Source organism: Panthera onca, chromosome X (assembly GCF_046562875.1).
Source record: "Panthera onca isolate mPanOnc1 chromosome X, mPanOnc1 haplotype 2, whole genome shotgun sequence".
Lineage (NCBI taxonomy): Eukaryota > Metazoa > Chordata > Mammalia > Carnivora > Felidae > Panthera > Panthera onca.
In genome coordinates, this window is record NC_138357.1 from 86,754,043 (window position 1) to 86,774,061 (window position 20,019).

General features: G+C 42.6%; 1 long non-coding RNA gene across 7 annotated transcripts in view; it reads right to left on the reverse strand.

Moving 5' to 3' along the window:
* The window catches only part of LOC145713622 (uncharacterized), a 171,952-nt gene that overhangs the window by 40,100 nt on the left and 111,833 nt on the right, over positions 1-20,019 (reverse strand). Inside the window, exon 1 of one of the 7 annotated variants that reach the window (XR_014136661.1) lies at positions 2,677-2,697. The exons of the other annotated variants lie outside the window; for them this stretch is intronic. This is a non-coding gene — a long non-coding RNA (uncharacterized LOC145713622). Of the gene's footprint in view, positions 1-2,676; positions 2,698-20,019 lie in introns of those variants that run through there. 7 annotated transcript variants of the gene reach the window in all.

Consider the following 20,019-nt stretch of genomic DNA (forward strand, 5'->3'; position numbering starts at 1 on the left):
ATTTATTTTGAAAGAGAGAGAGAGCAGGGGAGGCGCAGAGAGAGAGGGAGAGAGAGAGAATCCCAAGCAGGCTTCAAATTGTCAGTGAGGAGCCCAACACAAGGGCTCAAACCCACGAACCACAAGATCATGATCTGAGCTGAAACCAAGAGCAAGACACTTAACTGACTGAGCCACCCAGGCACCCCTTCTCCTTCCTGCTTTTATTGTTTCTTCTTCCCTCTCTCTTCTGCCTCATCCTTCTTGCCCTCTCCCCCATATTCTTACATCCCTCATTTACATCCCACCCAACTGTTGCAAGCTGAGCCCTGTTGGCTCTGTGCCGTGAGATCAGGAATCCTGCACCACATGCTGTGCTTCTCCCACTAAGGAAAAATTCCTCTTTAATGAAGTTACTTCTATGAAGTGCCCCTAAAATCCAAATCCAATTTTTTTTCGGGTAAAGAAGAGAATGGTTGAATGCATGAATGCACTTCAGGGATGACTGACTGGAGGAAGAAGTGCCTGCTGGGCTTGTTACTGAGTTTAGGGGTGAACGGGGGAACATATGACTGCAGAACCTCACACAAGGTCAGCCCAAATCACCAGGGCATGTCTACAGTTGACTGAGTTGGCTGATGCCTCCAGGGGTAAGGGGACAAGGAGAAGTCAGAGATAACTCCAAAATGTATTCACACTCCAGCACCAAAACCCTGCCTCCAAAGTCGTGAAGACCAGCCCAGCTACCAAAATGCCCATGCAGAACAGTAGCCAATGACAGCCCAGAATCTGAGGGAGGGAGGGAGACTTATGTGAACTTCCAGAAAGCTCTGTAACTGGGCAGAGCTGGGGCATGAAAGTTCTCTAGGACCACTCAGTGCTCAGGAACGTCCTTGATTTTTGTTCCCCTCATCACAGAGCCAGTGTCTTCCCTGGACACTCAGTCTTAAGGCCAATTCAAAGTGGACAAAAGGGTGAAGAGGGAGATAAGAACAATGATGGAGGCCACAGAACAGGTCAATGTCAAAGCTGGAAAGTGGGTGTCTGCTTAAAGCCCAGGTAGAAGCCAGGAGGATGGAGCCAGATTCTTGCCTCCACCAGGATTGGTGTTGATTCCCTCTCCATCCTAACTATAGTTTATGGGTCTAATACAGACCCTCCCCACAGCAGACCATTCCCTCCTTGTAACCCGCTATATTATACTAGTGAAATGCTCCATCTGCAACTCCTTTCCCAATCACTCTAAGGAGTACTCTATCCACATAGACCTTTATGCACTCTAGACTGTTTCCCCATCCCAGCAACCAGAAATGGATTACCATAAACCCTGAATATTTTGTAGGAAACAAAGGCCAAGCTTCCAGCTGCTGGCTTCAGAACTTCATCCTGGCATGTGGTTCAGAGCCCCTTCCACGGGACTTAAGCCAGAAGTCCAAAAGAGGAACCTAGTGTTTCTGCCACAAGAGAATCAAGCTTCAGAGCCTTTGCACTGGCTAGCCATGTCTAGTCCACCTTTTACACAACCCTGCACTTGGCGCATTTTTCAAGGCTCTGTTCAAACATCACTTCATTTGAAACTCTCTTCACTATCACCCCAAATAAAATGTACAACACCCCACATCATCCCTTGTCCCCTTAAGCATGTTTTGTTAACCTTTCTCTCTTCTACCCTCAGCCCTAGAGTAAGGAACAGGTGTTTTGGGGCTGGATGAGGAAGGTTGGATTCCTGCAGAATGGCCCACTAAAAGAAGACTTGTCTGACCCTTTTACCAACAAGAACATGAATCATACTGGGGCACCTGGGTGGCTCAGTCAGTTAAATATCCGACTCTCAATTTCATCTCAGGTCATGATCTCACAGTTCATGAGATCGAGCCCCGCATCAGGCTCTGCACTGACAGCATGGAGCCTGCTTGGGATTCTCTCTCTCCCTCTCTCTCTCTCTCTGACCCTCCCCCTTACTCTCTCTCAAAATAAATAAATAAACATTTTTTTTAAAAAAAGAACATGAATCATATTGGAAATTACTTGGGTTTAGGGATTAACCCAGAAGTCCAGGGCCTAGGCCTGAATGGGGAAGGAAGGCAGACATGGGTGAGACACAGAAGTGGCCTGTGCCCATTAGAGATATGGGAGTAATGAGGCCCAGAGGACGTAGGCCCCAAGATCCATAAAAAGTTGTGGGTGGGGAGTGAGACCTAATCCCAGGTCCATTCCCCATTTTGGAACTGTTGCAGAGTAGAGGGCACTATGAAGAGCTGAAGGGGGCCTATGGGGCACCTGTGGAGGACATTGTGGGCAAAGTCAGACCCTCCCAGGTGGAGTATCAGAACATGGAGCACTGTGGATACTCAGCTTTGTTATCAACATTGCGATCTGGGGCCCCTCTCCCTCCCCTAGCAGGCACACAGCCCAATAATCCAACAGCAGGGACTGGGTCTTTTCAAGCCTTTGGGGATGGGGACTGTGAGAAAAGCCTCAGAGTATTATCACTCTGGAACTTAAGACCCAGAGGTTGGTTCAAGCCATGGCAGACAGATAGGGAAGGAGACAGGCCCAGGGGTGTGAACAGATGTGGACACCTACATAAACCCTCTCCAGTCAGCATGTTACCTGTGGCATAGCTTTCCCCACAGAGTTGACCCTCCCCACAGAGCCACCTCCTCAGGGCTGTGTAGCCAGGGCATCCCAGTTTACCTGAGTCCTCATCTGCTCCTCTGAAAATAATAATAACATCTTGTCAGTCAAGGTGGGACAGGTCCCAGGCCCAGGGTTCTCCACATCTGAAGGCCAGGAACAACATCTGCAAGAATGGGGGAGGTCTGCTTTACTATGGTCTTCCCCTTTATCCCACCTTCTGAGGAATCCAACATGAGCCTCTTCACCCTCAGAGACCTCAGAAAGCTTTCTTTCCTTGCCCTGACCAGTCCGGTATTCAGCCAAGTGCAGAGAGCCTCCCTCACCTTTCTGATGTGCTCCCATCATCTTGAGGTCCCCAGGCCCCAGAGTTGATTCAGACCCCCAAACAGTTTCTAGAACTCATACCTTGAGATAAAGACCCTGAAGCAGCTCAGAGATTTTACGCTATGGAAGGAAACCCCCAGAGATGTCATAATGTAGATACAGATCCACAGATAACACATAGACCACACATCTGGGACTGAACACAGGACCCTAAGCAGCTCACAGACTTCATACCCAGAACAGAAAGTCTCAAACAGTAAAGAGTCTTTACACCATGGCACAGACTCTCAAACAGCCAACTAATATCATGCTCTGGGTCACACATACTCAGACGCCTGACATCTGGGACAACATCCCCTTGGAGTTGAGCCATTTGATACTGAGGATATATAGACCCCTAAATATCCAGACCTTACAACCTAAAAAATAGATCCCCAAAGAGTTCAATATAAACATATACTCCATGTACCTCTGAGACTATACAAAGACCTTTAAATAGGGGAGAGGCCTAAAATCCTGGGCACAGACCCCCAAAGACCTCAGAGAACTATCCAACCACCAGTACCTCCAAGCAACTCCAAAAACTCACTCTGGACACAAACACATGAACAGCCCAGAGAGCTCATATCCTGGACACAGAACACCAAAGAACTCAGAGACCTCACACCCTTTAAATGGACCTCCAAAAATTATACAAACCTTATATATCATGACCTCTCATGCTATATAAAAATTCCCAGGCAGTCCAGAGATATCAAACCAGAGAGAGAACTCCACCCTGAACACAAAGCCCTAACTAGCTCATCATCCTTACACCATGGGACAATGACCCCCATTTAGATATCAGAGACATCACACCTTGCATACAGATTCCCAATATTCTGACTCAAATCTTAAGACACTGACCTCAAAGAGTTCAGAGACTTCTAGTTTTGGAACACAAACCCTCAATGAGTTAAGAGACTCTACAACCTGAACACAGACTCTGAAAGGGTTCAGAGAACTCACACCCAGAATGCTGTCCCCAAACACATCAGACTCTGGAAACCACAACTCAGTAAGTTTAGAGAGCTTACACGCTGAATACAAGTCTCAAAATACCTAAAGTGCAAACCTTGGAACACACATGCCAAAGAAATCAGAGACTTCACACACAGAAAACAGACCCTCAGGAAATTCATATTCAAAACTTGGAACACAGACCCCCCAAACAACTCAGAGATTTCACACTTTGAATGTGAACAAGAAAATACTTCAAATTTAGACCTTGGAACACAGACCCTCAAATAGTACAGAGGGCCCACCCCATTAATACAGACACATAAGTACCTCAGATTCAAACCTTTTGACTCATACCTTCAAAGAGTACAGAGAACTACACCCTGAACATAGACCCACAAGTATCTCAACTCAGATACTGGGATACAGACCCTCTAAAATTTCACAGATCTGGAACTCTGACCACAGACTCCAAATACGTCAAACTAATACCTTGGGATATATCCTCAAAGAATTCAGAACCTTCATCAGCTGAACACAGATCTCCAAATACTTCAGGCTCAAACATTAAACACAGATCCCCTAGAATTCAGAGACCTAACACTCTGAAAAAGACCTCCAAACACTATAGATGCATACCATGGGACAGAGAACCTCAAATAACTCGGCAACCTCATACCCTGAATAAAATTCCCAAATATATTGAACTCAAAAATTAAAATATAGACCCTCAAATATTTTAGGACTCTCATAAGCTGAGCATAGACCCCAAAATACCTCAGTTTCAAGCCTTGGGACATAGACCCTCAATGAGTGCAGAGACCTCATATCCTGAACATAAACCACAACTACTTCTGGCTAAAAATTGGAAAAGACCTTCTAAATATCATGGATTTTATACCCTGAATTCAGACATCAAATAATTCATGCTAAAACAGGAACAAAGGTTTTATAATAAAACCTCAGAGACCTCACACCCTGAAACTGACCCCCCACATACCTGAGACTCAAACACTGGAACACAGACCTCAATGAATTCAAGCAAAACACATCCTGAATATGGAACCCCAAATATTTCAGACTCAAAAATTGAATAGAGACCTCAGATACAAACTTTGGGACTCAGACCCTCAAATAGATCAGAGACCTCAAACCCTGAATACAAACCTCTAAAAACCTCAACTTATAACTTAGGGCACATACCGCCAATGAATCCAGAGACCTCTTACCCTGAATACAGACCCACATACTTCAGACTCAAATATTGAGATAAAGACCATCTAAAAGTTCAGGCACCTCAAACTCTAAACACAGATCCCCCAAATACCTCAGACTCAAACTTTGGTACAGACCCTCAAAAAAGCTCAGAAACTTCACACCTTGAACACAAACCTAAAAATATCTCAAATTCAAACATTAAAATACAGACCACCCCCCAAAACCTGAGGGATCTCATACCCTGAGTATTACCCACAAGTACCTCAGATTCAAGCCTTACAATGCAAACTTCACAGACATCAGAGACCTCACACTGTGAACACAGATTCACTCAGACTCAAATTTTGGGACATGCTTAACAAGTTGAGAGATCTCAAGCTCTGGACACAGACCCTTAGTTACCTCACTCTCATACCTTGGAACACAGACACTCACAGATGCAGAAACATCAAACCTTGAAAATAGACCCCTAAATGTTTCTAACTTTTTTAAAATTTTTAAGTTTATTTATTTATTTTGAGAGAGAGCATCGTGCACATGAGTGGGAGAGGGGCAATGAGAAGGAGAGACAGAATCCCAAGCAGGCTCCACACCATCAGCACAGAGCCTGATGTGGGGCTCTAACACACAAGCAGTGACATCATGACCTGAGCTGAGATCAAGAGTCAGAGGCTTAACTTACTGCACCACCCAGGTGCCCCTAAGTATCTCTAACTTAAACAGAGTTGTGACACAGACTTAATATTCAGAGGCATCACACCCGGAACATATACCACATAATACTTAAGGCTCAAAGATTCTCAGTGAGTTCAGCAACCTCACACCCTGTACACAGAACACAAGTACTTTAGACTTAAACTTTGGGACAGAAATCATCAAAGAGTTCAGAGGCCTCACACCTTGAAAACAAATCCCCAAATAACTCAGATTCAAATCTTGGAACACAGAGCCACAAAGAGTATACAGAACTCACATCCTGAATTCAGACCCCAAATACTTCCAACTCAAACTTCTGACATAAACCCTAAAACATCAGTCATTACCCTTTGGAGACCCTAAAATACCTCAGATTCAAAACCTGGAAATAGTCTCAACAATTTCAGAGACCTCATACCCTGAATCCTGGCCCCCAGATATTATAGACTTAAACTTTGAGCCACAGACCCTCTAAAAATTCAGAGATCACAAACCCTGAATACCAACCTCAAACATCTCACACTAAAACCTTGAGGAAAGGAAACTAAAAGTTCAGACACCTCACATGTTTAACAGTGATCCCTAACTACCTGAGATTTAAAAAGTTTAGGACATAGATATTCAAAGAGTCCAAGGACCATAATGCCTTAACATAGATCCCCAAACCTCAGACTCAAGTATCAAAACCCAGATGCCTCAGAGTTCAGAGACCTAATAATACTTTGAAAAAAAACTCCCAAACACTACAGACTCATCCTATGGGACATGGAACCTCAATAGTTCAGAGACCTTGTATCCTGAATACAGATATCCAAATACATGAGATTCAAACGTTAAAATACAGACCATCAAAGATTTGAAAAGCCAAACAACCTGAACACTGACTGTCCCCCAAATACCTCAGACTCAACCCTTGTAACTCATACTCTTAAAAATATCAGAGATCTTGTGCTCTGAATATGAACCCACAAATACCTCAGACTCAAACATTAGGACATAGACACAGTAAAAATCCAGAGAGGGGTGCCTGGGTGGCTCAATCAGTGGAGCATCTGACTCTTGACTTCAGCCCAGGTCATGACCTCATGGTTTGTGAATTTGAGCCCCACATTGGGCTCTGAGCTGATGGTGTGGAGCCTGCTTAGGAGTCTCTGTCTCTCTCCCTCTCTCTCTCTCTGCCTCTCTCTCTCTATCTCTCTCTCTCTCAAAATAAATACATAAACTTAAAAAAAATCCAGAGACTGATACTCTGAATGCTGACTCCAATGCACCTTAGTTTCAAACCTTGGGGAACAGGCCTCAGTGAATACAGAGACCCCACACCCTGAACACAAATTCCTAAATACCTCAGATTCAAACATTAAACCCAAGAGTTCTGAGAACAAACACTCTAAACATAAGCCCCCAGATACTACAAATTCACCCTTTGGGACATGGACCCTCAATAGTTCAGAGGCTATACACCTTGAATACAGATCCTCAAATGCCTCAGACTCAAACATTAAAAGACAGACCCTCATAAATTTGAAAGGCCTCACAACCAGAAGGCAACTTCCTTATACTCAAATCTTGTAAAATAGATCCTCAGTGAATTCAGAGACAACCAACTTAGAGACCTCATACTCTGCGATGAGGACCTTCAAACTGCTCACACCTTGGACACAGACTCCCAAACTTCTCAGAGATCTATAACTCTAAACAAAGATACTCACAAAGCTCATAAACAGAGACTTCCAAATGGCTCAGGGGATTCACTTCATCAAACACAGATACCCAAGTGTTCAGGAACTTCACACTCTGAATACAGACTCCTTAAATACCCCTGAGACCTCACAACCCAAAAATAGATACAGAAATATCTTAGAGACATATAGACAGATATATTTTTGACAGATACCCAAAATTATCTCACAGACCATACACCAAGAATACAATTTCCCAAACAGCCAGAGATCTCACACCCTGGGAAAGAGCCAACCAGTTCAGCCCTCTCAAGAACAAAGATCCCAACCAGCCCATAGATCTCACATATTGACACAGAGAATTCACACTCTGAATTCGGAGACCACAAATCCTGAATCAAAAATCCCCAGAGTCCAGAGACCTCCAATCCTGCACACAGACCACACCAAATAGCTGGGACACCTCAAACCAGTGATACAGGCCCCCAAATAGCCAGATAACTCATAATGTGAATACAGACCTGACAACAGCCCAGATACACCATGATGCAGACTCCCCAGGAATGCAGAGATCTCACACCCTGGGATACAGACACCCAAACAGCTCAGAAACATTAAATCCAGGGACACAGACACACTCAAGGAACTCAGAGACCTCACACACTGAGAAACCAAACCCCAAAACTGTCTAGAAACCTCATACACTGAGAAATTCAAATCAAAACTACAATGAGATATCACCTCACACCTCTTAGAATGACTATCATTAAAAAGACAAGAGACAAGTGTTGGTGAGATGTGGAGAAAAGGGAACTCTTGGGCCCTGCTAGTGAGCATGTAAACTGGTAGAGTCACCACCCCACTATAAGAAATAGTATGGAGTTTCCTCAAAAAAAATCAAAATAGAACTACCATATGATCCAGCAATCCCACTTCTGGGTATATATACAAAGGAAAAGAAAACTGGATCTTGAAGAGACATGTGTACCCCCATGTTCGATGGCAGCATCATTAACAATAGTCAATATATAGAAACAATCTAAGTGTCTGTCAACATATTAATGGATAAAGATGATGTGTTATATATATATAATACAGCCATGAGAAAGAAGGAAACCCTGCCATTTGCCAACAACCTGGATGGACCTTGAGGGCATTATGCTAAGTGAAATAAGTCAGACAGAAAAAGACAAATACTGCACAGTATCACTTATATGTGGAACCTAAAACTAAAAAAGCTGAACTCAGAGAAACAATATAGTAGTAGTTACCAGGGACAGGGAGGTGAAAGAAATGGGGAGATATTGGTCAAAGGGTGCAAGCTTCCAGTTATAAGATGAATAAGTTCTGGAGATCTAATGTACACCATAGTGATTATAGCTAATAGTAAGGTATCATATACTTCAAACTTGCTAAGAGAGTAGATCTTAAATGTTCTCATCACAAAAAAAAAAGGATATGGCAACTATGTGACAGGATGGAGGTGTTAGCTAATGCTATGGTGGTAATCATTTTGAAATATATAAATGTGATCAAATTGATACATTGCAACCCTTAAACTTACACAATGTTATATGCAATTATATCTCAATAAAGTTGGGAGAAGAGAAAGAAACCTCACACCCTTCAGAAGATCCCCCCAACTCTCATAAACCTCATCTGCTGGAAAAAAGATCCCCCAAACAGCTCAGAGGCCTCACCACTGGGACACAGACCCTCACAGCGTTCCAAGATGACATATCCAGGACACAGACCCCATAACAGCCAAGACACTGCAAACTCTGAACAGAGACCCTCAAGAAGCCCAGGGTTCTTACTGTACTCTAGAGAAAAAAATGCAAAGAGATCAGGGACCTCACACCCAAGAGAACATTTGCCCACTGCCTAGAACCACACTCAGTACACAGTATGTGCTCATTAGATGTCTGTTGAATGAAATGACTCCTTTGATGTAGCAATTACCCTTCTAATAATGTGTTCTAAAGAAACACTCATAGGCAGGAGAGGGAAGATGGCAGCATAGGAGGACGCTGGGCTCACCGCGCGTCCTGCTGATCACTTAGATTCCACCTACACCAGCCTAAATAACCCAGAAAACCGCCAGAGGATTAGCAGAATGGAGTCTCCGGAGCCAAGTGCAGACAAGAGGCCCATGGAAAAGGGTAGGAAGGGCGGTGAGGCGCTGCGCGCTCCACGGACTGGCAGGAGGGAGCCGGGGCGGAGGAGCGGCTCATAGGTCAAGCAGAGCCCTCGAGTCTGGCTGGCAAAAGCGGAGGGGCCTGACGGACTGTGTTCCGACAGCAAGCGCGACTTAGCGTCTGGGAGGTCATAAGTTAACAGCTCTGCTCAGAAAGTGGGAAGGCTGGAGGACAAAGGGAGGGAGAGCTGCTGAGCCCCCGGACGACAGAGCTCAGTTTGGTGGGGAACAAAGGTGCTCGCCAGCGCCATCTCCCCCGCCCATCCCACAGCCAAAATCCCAAAGGGAACCAGTTCCTGCCAGGGAACTTGCTCGCTCCGCGCAAACACCCAACTCTGTGCTTCTGCGGAGCCAAACCTCCAGCAGCAGATCTGACTCCCTCCCGCTGCCACAGGGCCCCTCCTGAAGTGGATCACCTAAGGAGAAGCGAGCTAAGCCTGCCCCTCCTGCCCCCGTGCACCTTGCTTACCCACCCCAGCTAATACGCCAGATCCCCAGCACCACAAGCCTGGCAGTGTGCAAGTAGCCCAGACGGGCCACGCCACCCCACAGTGAACCCCGCCCCTAGGAGAGGGGAAGAGAAGGCACACACCAGTCTGACTGTGGACCCAGCGGTGGGCTGGGGGCAGACATCAGGTCGGACTGCGGCCCCGCCCACCAACTCCAGTTATACACCACAGCACAGGGGAAGTGCCCTGCAGGTCCTCACCACTCCAGGGACTATCCAAAATGACCAAACGGAAGAATTCCCCTCAGAAGAATCTCCAGGAAATAACAACAGCTAATGAACTGATCAAAAAGGATTTAAATAACATAACAGAAAGTGAATTTAGAATAATACTCATAAAATTAATCGCTGGGCTTGAAAACAGTATAGAGGACAGCAGAGAATCTCTTGCTACAGAGATCAAGGGACTAAGGAACAGTCACGAGGAGCTGAAAAGCGCTTTAAACGAAATGCAAAACAAAACGGAAATGACGACGGCTCGGATTGAAGAGGCAGAGGAGAGAATAGGTGAACTAGAAGATAAAGTTATGGAAAAAGAGGAAGCTGAGAGAAAGAGAGATAAAAAAATCCAGGAGTATGAGGGGAAAATTAGAGAACTGAGTGATACACTAAAAAGAAATAATATACGCATAATTGGTATCCCAGAGGAGGAAGAGAGAGGGAAAGGTGCTGAAGGGGTACTTGAAGAAATTATAGCTGAGAACTTCCCTGACCTGGGGAAGGAAAAAGGCATTGAAATCCAAGAGGCACAGAGAACTCCCTTCAGACGTAACTTGAATCGATCTTCTGCACGACATAGCATAGTGAAACTGGCAAAATACAAGGATAAAGAGAAAATTCTGAAAGCAGCAAGGGATAAACGTGCCCTCACATATAAAGAGAGACCTATTAGACTCGTGACTGATCTCTCCTTTGAAACTTGGCAGGTCAGAAAGGATTGGCACGAGATCTTCAGTGTGCTAAACAGAAAAAATATGCAGCCGAGAATCCTTTATCCAGCAAGTCTGTCATTTAGAATAGAAGGAGAGATAAAGGTCTTCCCAAACAAACAAAAACTGAAGGAATTTGTCACCACTAAACCAGCCCTACAAGAAATCCTAAGGGGGATCCTGTGAGACAAAGTACTAGAGACATCGCTACAAGCATAAAACATACAGACATCACAATGACTCTAAACCCGTATCTTTCTATAATAACACTGAATGTAAATGGAATAAATGCGCCAACCAAAAGACATAGGGTATCAGAATGGATAAAAAAACAAGACCCATCTATTTGCTGTCTACAAGAGACTCATTTTAGATCTGAGGACACCTTTAGATTGAGAGTGAGGGGATGGAGAACTATTTATCATGCTACTGGAAGCCAAAAGAAAGCTGGAGTAGCCATACTTCTATCAGACAAACTAGACTTTAAATTAAAGGCTGTAACAAGAGATGAAGAAGGGCATTATATAATAATTACAGGGTCTATCCATCAGGAAGAGCTAACAATTATAAATGTCTATGCGCCGAATACCGGAGCCCCCAATTATATAAAACAATTACTCATAAACATAAGCAACCTTATTGATAAGAATGTGGTAATTGCAGGGGACTTTAACACCCCACTTACAGAAATGGATAGATCATCTAGACACACGGTCAATAAAGAAACAAGGGCCCTGAATGATACATTGGATCAGATGGACTTGACAGATATATTTAGAACTCTGCATCCCAAAGCAACAGAATATACTTTCTTCTCGAGTGCACATGGAACATTCTCCAAGATAGATCATATACTGGGTCACAAAACAGCCCTTCATAAGTTTACAAGAATTGAAGTTATACCATGCATACTTTCAGACCACAATGCTATGAAGCTTGAAATCAACCACAGGAAAAAGTCTGGAAAACCTCCAAAAGCATGGAGGTTAAAGAACACCCTACTAACGAATGAGTGGGTCAACCAGGCAATTAGAGAAGAAATTAAAAAATATATGGAAACAAACAAAAATGAAAATACAACAATCCAAACGCTTTGGGATGCAGCGAAGGCAGTCCTGAGAGGAAAATACATTGCAATCCAGGCCTATCTCAAGAAACAAGAAAAATCCCAACTACAAAATCTAACAGCACACCTAAAGGAAATAGAAGCAGAACAGCAAAGGCAGCCTAAACCCAGCAGAAGAAGAGAAATAATAAAGATCAGAGCAGAAATAAACAATATAGAATCTAAAAAAACTGTAGAGCAGATCAACGAAACCAAGAGTTGGTTTTTTGAAAAAATAAACAAAATTGACAAACCTCTAGCCAGGCTTCTCAAAAAGAAAACGGAGATGACCCAAACAGATAAAATCATGAATGAAAATGGAATTATTACAACCAATCCCTCAGAGATATAAACAGTTATCAGGGAATACTATGAAAAATTATATGCCAACAAATTGGACAACCTGGAAGAAATGGACAAATTCCTAAACACCCACACGCTTCCAAAACTCAATCAGGAGGAAATAGAAAGCTTGAACAGACCCATAACCAGCGAAGAAATTGAATCGGTTATCAAAAATCTCCCAACAAATAAGAGTCCAGGACCAGATGGCTTCCCAGGGGAGTTCTACCAGACGTTTAAAGCAGAGATAATACCTATCCTTCTCAAGCTATTCCAAGAAATAGAAAGGGAAGGAAAACTTTCAGACTCATTCTATGAAGCCAGTATTACTTTGATTCCTAAACCAGACAGAGACCCAGTAAAAAAAGAGAACTACAGGCCAATATCCCTGATGAATATGGATGCAAAAATTCTCAATAAGATACTAGCAAATCGAATTCAACGGCATATAAAAAGAATTATTCACCATGATCAAGTGGGATTCATTCCTGGGATGCAGGGCTGGTTCAACATTCGCAAATCAATCAACGTGATACATCACATTAACAAAAAAAAAAGAGAAGAACCATATGATCCTGTCAATCGATGCAGAAAAGGCCTTTGACAAAATCCAGCACCCTTTCTTAATAAAAACCCTTGATAAAGTCGGGATAGAAGGAACATACTTAAAGATCATAAAAGCCATTTATGAAAAGCCCACAGCTAACATCATCCTCAACGGGGAAAAACTGAGAGCTTTTTCCCTGAGATCAGGAACACGACAGGGATGCCCACTCTCACCGCTGGTGTTTAACATAGTGCTGGAAGTTCTAGCATCAGCAATCAGACAACAAAAGGAAACCAAAGGCATCAAAATTGGCAAAGATGAAGTCAAGCTTTCGCTTTTTGCAGATGACGTGATACTATACATGGAAAATCCGATAGACTCCACCAAAAGTCTGCTAGAACTGATACATGAGTTCAGCAAAGTTGCAGGATACAAAATCAATGTACAGAAATCAGTTGCATTCTTATACACTAACAATGAAGCAACAGAAAGACAAATGAAGAAACTGATCCCATTCACAATTGCACCAAGAAGCATAAAATACCTAGGAATAAATCTAACCAAAGATGTAAAAGATCTGTATGCTGAAAACTATAGAAAGCTTATGAAGGTAATTGAAGAAGATATAAAGAAATGGAAAGACATTCTCTGCTCATGGATTGGAAGAATAAATATTGTCAAAATGTCAATACTACCCAAAGCTATCTACACATTCAATGCAATCCCAATCAAAATTGCACCAGCATTCTTCTCGAAACTAGAACAAGCAATCCTAAAATTCATATGGAACCACAAAAGGCCCCGAATAGCCAAAGTGATTTTGAAGAAGAAGACCAAAGCAGGGGGCATCACAATCCCAGACTTTAGCCGCTACTACAAAGCTGTCATCATCAAGACAGCATGGTATTGGCACAAAAACAGACATATAGACCAATGGAATAGAATAGAAACCCCAGAACTAGACCCACAAACATATGGCCAACTCATCTTTGACAAAGCAGGAAAGAACATCCAATGGAAAAAAGACAGTCTCTTTAACAAATGGTGCTGGGACAACTGGACAGCAACATGCAGAAGGTTGAAACTAGACCACTTTCTCACACCATTCACAAAAATAAACTCAAAATGGATAAAGGACCTGAATGTGAAACAGAAAACCATTAAAACCTTAGAGGAGAAAGCAGGAAAAGACCTCTCTGACCTCAGCCGTAGCAATCTCTTACTCGACACATCCCCAAAGGCAAGGGAATTAAAAGCAAAAGTGAATTACTGGGACCTTATGAAGATAAAAAGCTTCTGCACAGCAAAGGAAACAACCAACAAAACGAAAAGGCAACCAACGGAATGGGAAAAGATATTTGTAAATCACATATCGGACAAAGGGCTAGTATCCAAAATCTATAAAGAGGTCACCAAACTCCACACCCGAAAAACAAATAACCCAGTGAAGAAATGGGCAGAAAACATGAATAGACACTTCTCTAAAGAAGACATCCGGATGGCCAACAGGCACATGAAAAGATGTTCAACATTGCTCCTTATCAGGGAAATACAAATCAAAACCACACTCAGATATCACCTCACGCCAGTCAGAGTGGCCAAAATGAAGAAATCAGGAGACTATAGATGCTGGAGAGGATGTGGAGAAACGGGAACCCTCTTGCACTGTTGGTGGGAATGCAAATTGGTGCAGCCGCTCTGGAAAGCAGTGTGGAGGTTCCTCAGAAAATTAAAAATAGACCTACCCTATGACCCAGCAATAGCACTGCTAGGAATTTACCCAAGGGATACAGGAGTACTGATGCATAGGGGCACTTGTACCCCAATGTTTATAGCAGCACTCTCAACAATGGCCAAATGATGGAAAGAGCCTAAATGTCCATCAACTGATGAATGGATAAAGAAATTGTGGTTTATATACACAATGGAATACTACGTGACAATGAGAAAGAATGAAATATGGCCTTTTGTAGCAACGTGGATGGAACTGGAGAGTGTGATGCTAAGTGAAATAAGCCATACAGAGAAAGACAGATACCATATGGTTTCACTCTTATGTGGATCCTGAGAAACGTAACAGAAACCCATGGGGGAGGGGAAGGAAAAAAAAAAGAGGTTAGAGTGGGAGAGAGCCAAAGCATAAGAGACTGTTAAAAACTGAGAACAAACTGAGGGTTGATGGGGGATGGGAGGGAGGGGAGGGTGGCTGATGGGTATTGAGGAGGGCACCTTTTGGGATGAGCACTGGGTGTTGTATGGAAACCAATTTGACAATAAAATTCATATATTAAAATAAATAAATAAATAAATAAATAAATAAATAAAACACTCATATATGTGCCCAGAGCTGTGTGCACAATGGGAAGGTCAAGCTTTTATTAATTTCTAATATTCTGATTATTGTGACTATTATGCATTAATACATTTTTCTCCCCATAGGATAAGGACTTCACTCCTTGTCCACCTCTGTGGCCCCAGTATGAGACCCCAGTATGAGAACAGGGGCATTCACCACAAAGGTCTGGAAAAGAAAGAAGGAAAACATGCACCCTCCTCCTTCCCTGAACCCCATTGCTATTAGAAAAACCCACTCCTGTGGCCCCTACAAAATGGTGCTCCTGGGGTAAGACAGTGGCCTTGTCCCCTCTGCCAACCTCAGAGACAGTGGAGAGGCTGAGGAGGGTGCAGGTCTCCTGGTGAAGATGTGTAAGGACCCAGCACCTCTCAAGGGGGCAGGCTGTGAAAAGGCCTAAGGCCCATGGAGGCCCCCACCCTAAAAGATAGCCAACTGAAAAGTTAAAGGGAATGGTCCAATAAGACCACTATCACTACCAACAGCAACTGCAAGTTCAGGGGGTTCCCAAAACCACCCTCAGTTTCAATAATTTGCTGAAAGGATTCACAGGACTCACCGAAAGCTGTTATATTCATGGTTATAGTTTATTATAGAGATAGAATACAGATTAAAATTAAAATCAGCTATGGGAAGAGATGAATAGGACAGGGTCCAGAAGGATACCAAATGCAGAGCTTCCAGTTGTCCTATCCCCATAGAGTCAGAAGACTGTTAACTCTCCTGGTATTAATTTCTAACAAGAGCATAGTTACTAGGCATAGTTGCCTGACCACATGACTGGTCTCAGTATCTAGCCATCAAGAGGTCAAGATGCATGACCCAAGCCCCCACCCTTCATCACGTTGTTGGTGTGGCTCTGTGTTCCCACTGAACATCACATAGCTACTATCTGGCTATACCAAGTCCCTCACACTAAATCATATTGTTGGTGTGGCTCAAAGCCCCCAATCTAAATCACAAGTTACTATCTGACTGAAATAAGACTCCTAAGCAAACAAAGACACTCCTACCAAGCACGACATTCCAAGGCCTAAAGCTTACCTTTCAGATGAGGACAAAGGCCAGATCTCTGAGTAAAGTTAAATTCTTTACTACACAACATTATACACTGTTATAATAATACATACATGGAGGGTCATCATGGAAAGTTGTCAATAATAATGGAGGGTCACTAATATCAGCTAATATTCATTAAGAATTTCCTGAGTGACAGACACTAATCCAAACATTTTATGTAATTAACTCACTTAAATTTACAAACAAACCAATGATGGTGGGCCTGTTAATATTCCATTTTGAAGATGAGGAACACTGAGGTATAGGGACATGTATTCAATTCTCTAGGCTCCACAGCTAGTCTATGGGAGAAGCAGGGTTCACACCCTGCATTTTGTGACCTTACATGTCCTCCCTTAAACAAACTCTATTTTTCCTAGAGTAATATTACCAGATGTCCATGGTGCCTGCATGACCATACTTTACATAGGATGTCTCTAACATCACGTTGTTATGAATAATAGTGATCTTTATAGTACAAACTGCTGTTTAATCTCTTCACTGAGAGAACCTAGAGAGTTTCCCTCACTCTCTTCCTCATAGGACACCCTCACCATCATCAGAGAACAACAGCCAAACCCTTTAGCATAGCATTCAAGATCCAACTTGAGCCTGGACTACTTTTCTGGTTATTCCAATCACTCTTCTCCTACATTCACTCACTCATTCATTCATTCATTCAGTAAACTAATATTTCTTGAAGGCCTGCTATATGCCAAGCATAGCCAACACTGTTCTGGGACCTGGGAATACAGCTATAAACAAAACAAAGTTCCTGCCTCTACAGGGTTCATATGCTGGAACAAAGGTCAGCAAACTTTTTCCCGTAAAGGGCCAGATAGCAAATAGTTTAAGCTAAGAGCATCATATGGTCTCTTCCATAACTATTCCATTCTTCTGTTGTAGTACAAAAGCAGCCATAAACAATATGTAAAGGGATGAGTGTGACTGTATTCTAAATTTTATCTTCAAAAACAGATAGTGGGTCAGTTTGGGCCCATGGGAAATAGTTTGCCAACCTCTCTTCTAGAGACAGGCATTAAGCCAATACATAATTGTTGCAGGCTATGAGTCTGGAGTTATCTCTTGTCCAGCAAGAGAGCAAAGAATTGAATATAAGAGAGACTAATGTCTGGGAGGAGACAAGAGCCCCAAACAGGGGTTTCATGTCTGTATTTATTGAGCGCTCAAGATCTTACACACGTGGTGAACGTGAAGGAAACAAGATCTTATGCATGTGGTGAACATGAAGAAAACAATCAGATAGTAATCATTAACTTGTGTGTGTAAGAAGCAAAGGGTCTGGGGGGAGTTTGAAGTTGTGATCAAGGTATATTGGAGCCAGAGGGAAAGTAGTTTCCTGCAGGTGATATAACCAGTTACTCGTGATTCCACTATAGTATCTCGCTAACTAACCTTGGGCTCTTTCACCCTGTGGCGGCAGCTTTCTGCCCTAAGCTTTTTTAACCCATTTATGTAAGTGTAAAGGATTCCTGAACTTATTTCCCGACACATAATAAATATATGTCAGGTAGTGATGAATGCTATGAAGAGAAATTAAATAGGGTAAGGAGGTAGAGACTGATGGTGTTGTACAGCTATTTTCCAAAGGAGGTGTCTGAAAAGACCTCACCAGAAAGGACATGAGAAGCAGAGAGACCTGACACATGTCAGAATGGCTAAAATTAACAGCACAGGAAACAACAGATGTTGCTGAGGATTCAGAGAAAGGCGAACCCTCTTACACTATTGGTGGGAATGCAAATTGGTGCAGCCACTCTGGAGGACAGTATGGAGGTTCCTCAAAAAGCTAAAAATAAGGGCGCCTGGGTGCTCAGTCCGTTAAGCTCTGGACTCTTGATTTTGGCTCAGGTCATGATCTCACAGTTCGTGAGTTTGAGCTGCGCTGACACAGCACAGAGCCTGCTTGGAATTTTCTCTCCCTCTTTTTCTGCCCCTATGTCACTCTCACACTTTCCTCTCTCTCAAAATATATGAACTTAAAAGGTTTTTAAGTTAAAAATAGAACTACCCTACAACCCAAAAATTGGGCTACTAGGTATTTACCTAAAGAATACAAAAATACAGATTCAAAAGGGTACATGCCCCCAATATTTATAGCAGCATTACCAACAATAGCCAAACTATGGAAAGAGCCAAAATGTCCATCGACTGTCGAATGGATAAAGATATGGTATACTTACAATGGAATATTACCCAGCTATCAAAAATAATGAAATCTTGCCATTTGCAACAACATGGATGGAGCTAGAGTGTATTATGCTAAGCAAAATAAGTCAGAGAAAGATAAATACCATATGGTTTCACTCATATGTGGAATTTAAGGAACAAAACAGATGAACATAGGGGAAGGGAAGGAAAAATAAGATAAAAACAGAGAGGGAGGCAAACCATAAGAGACTCTTAAACAGAACAAACTGAGAGTTACTAGAGGGGATGTGGGTGGGAGAATGGGCTAAATGGGTGATGGGTATTAAGGAAGGCATTTGTTGGAATGAGCACTGGGTGTTATATGTGAATGATGAATCACTGGGTTCTGCTCCTGAAACCAATATTACACTGTATGTTAACTAACTTGAATTTAAATTAGAAAATTTAGGGGCACCTGGGTAACTCAGTCAGTTGAGCATCCGGCTCAATTTTGGCTCAGGTCTTGGTCCCAAGGTTTTGAGATCAAGCCCCACATCGGGCTCGGTGCTGAGTGTGGAGTCTGCTTGAGATTCTCTCTCTCTCTCTCTCTCTCTCTCTCTCTGTCTCTCTGTCTCTATCTCTCTCTGTCTCCCTGTGCACCTCTCCCCTGCTCGTGCTCTCTCTTGCTCTCTCTAAACTAAAAAAATTCTTAATGTAAAAATTAATTAAAAAACCAAAAACAGATGAGTAACAGCATAAATTTACACATTACAAAACAAATCTTTTGTTTCCTTACATAATGCAATACATATCATTTTAACAAATTTATATCGAAGTAGAACATTTTTTTTCTGGCTCAGTTTTACACAAATTAATTATGTCATGAAAATGTATACTTTTAACTTTATTTTAATTTTATTTTATTTACGTTCTTGTTTTAATTCCAGTTAGTTAACATAAAATTTGAGAAACAACAAATGAGCAAAGGGAAAAAGAGAGAGAGAGAGAAACAAAGAAACAGAATTATAGAGAACAAACGGATGGTTACCAGAGGGGAGGCCGGTGGGGAATGGGTTAAACAGGTGATGGGGATTAAGGACTGCACTTGCCATGGTGAGCACTGGGTGTTGTATGGAAGTGTTGAATCACTAACTGTACACTAATATCTGATATTGCTGAGCATTTCCTCTATGTCATATCTTGTTTAAGAGTGTTATACTTTCCACATAGTAGTGATTCATCCAGTCTTTTCCTAAGGACCCTTACTTACATCTTTCAAGGCTACATTTA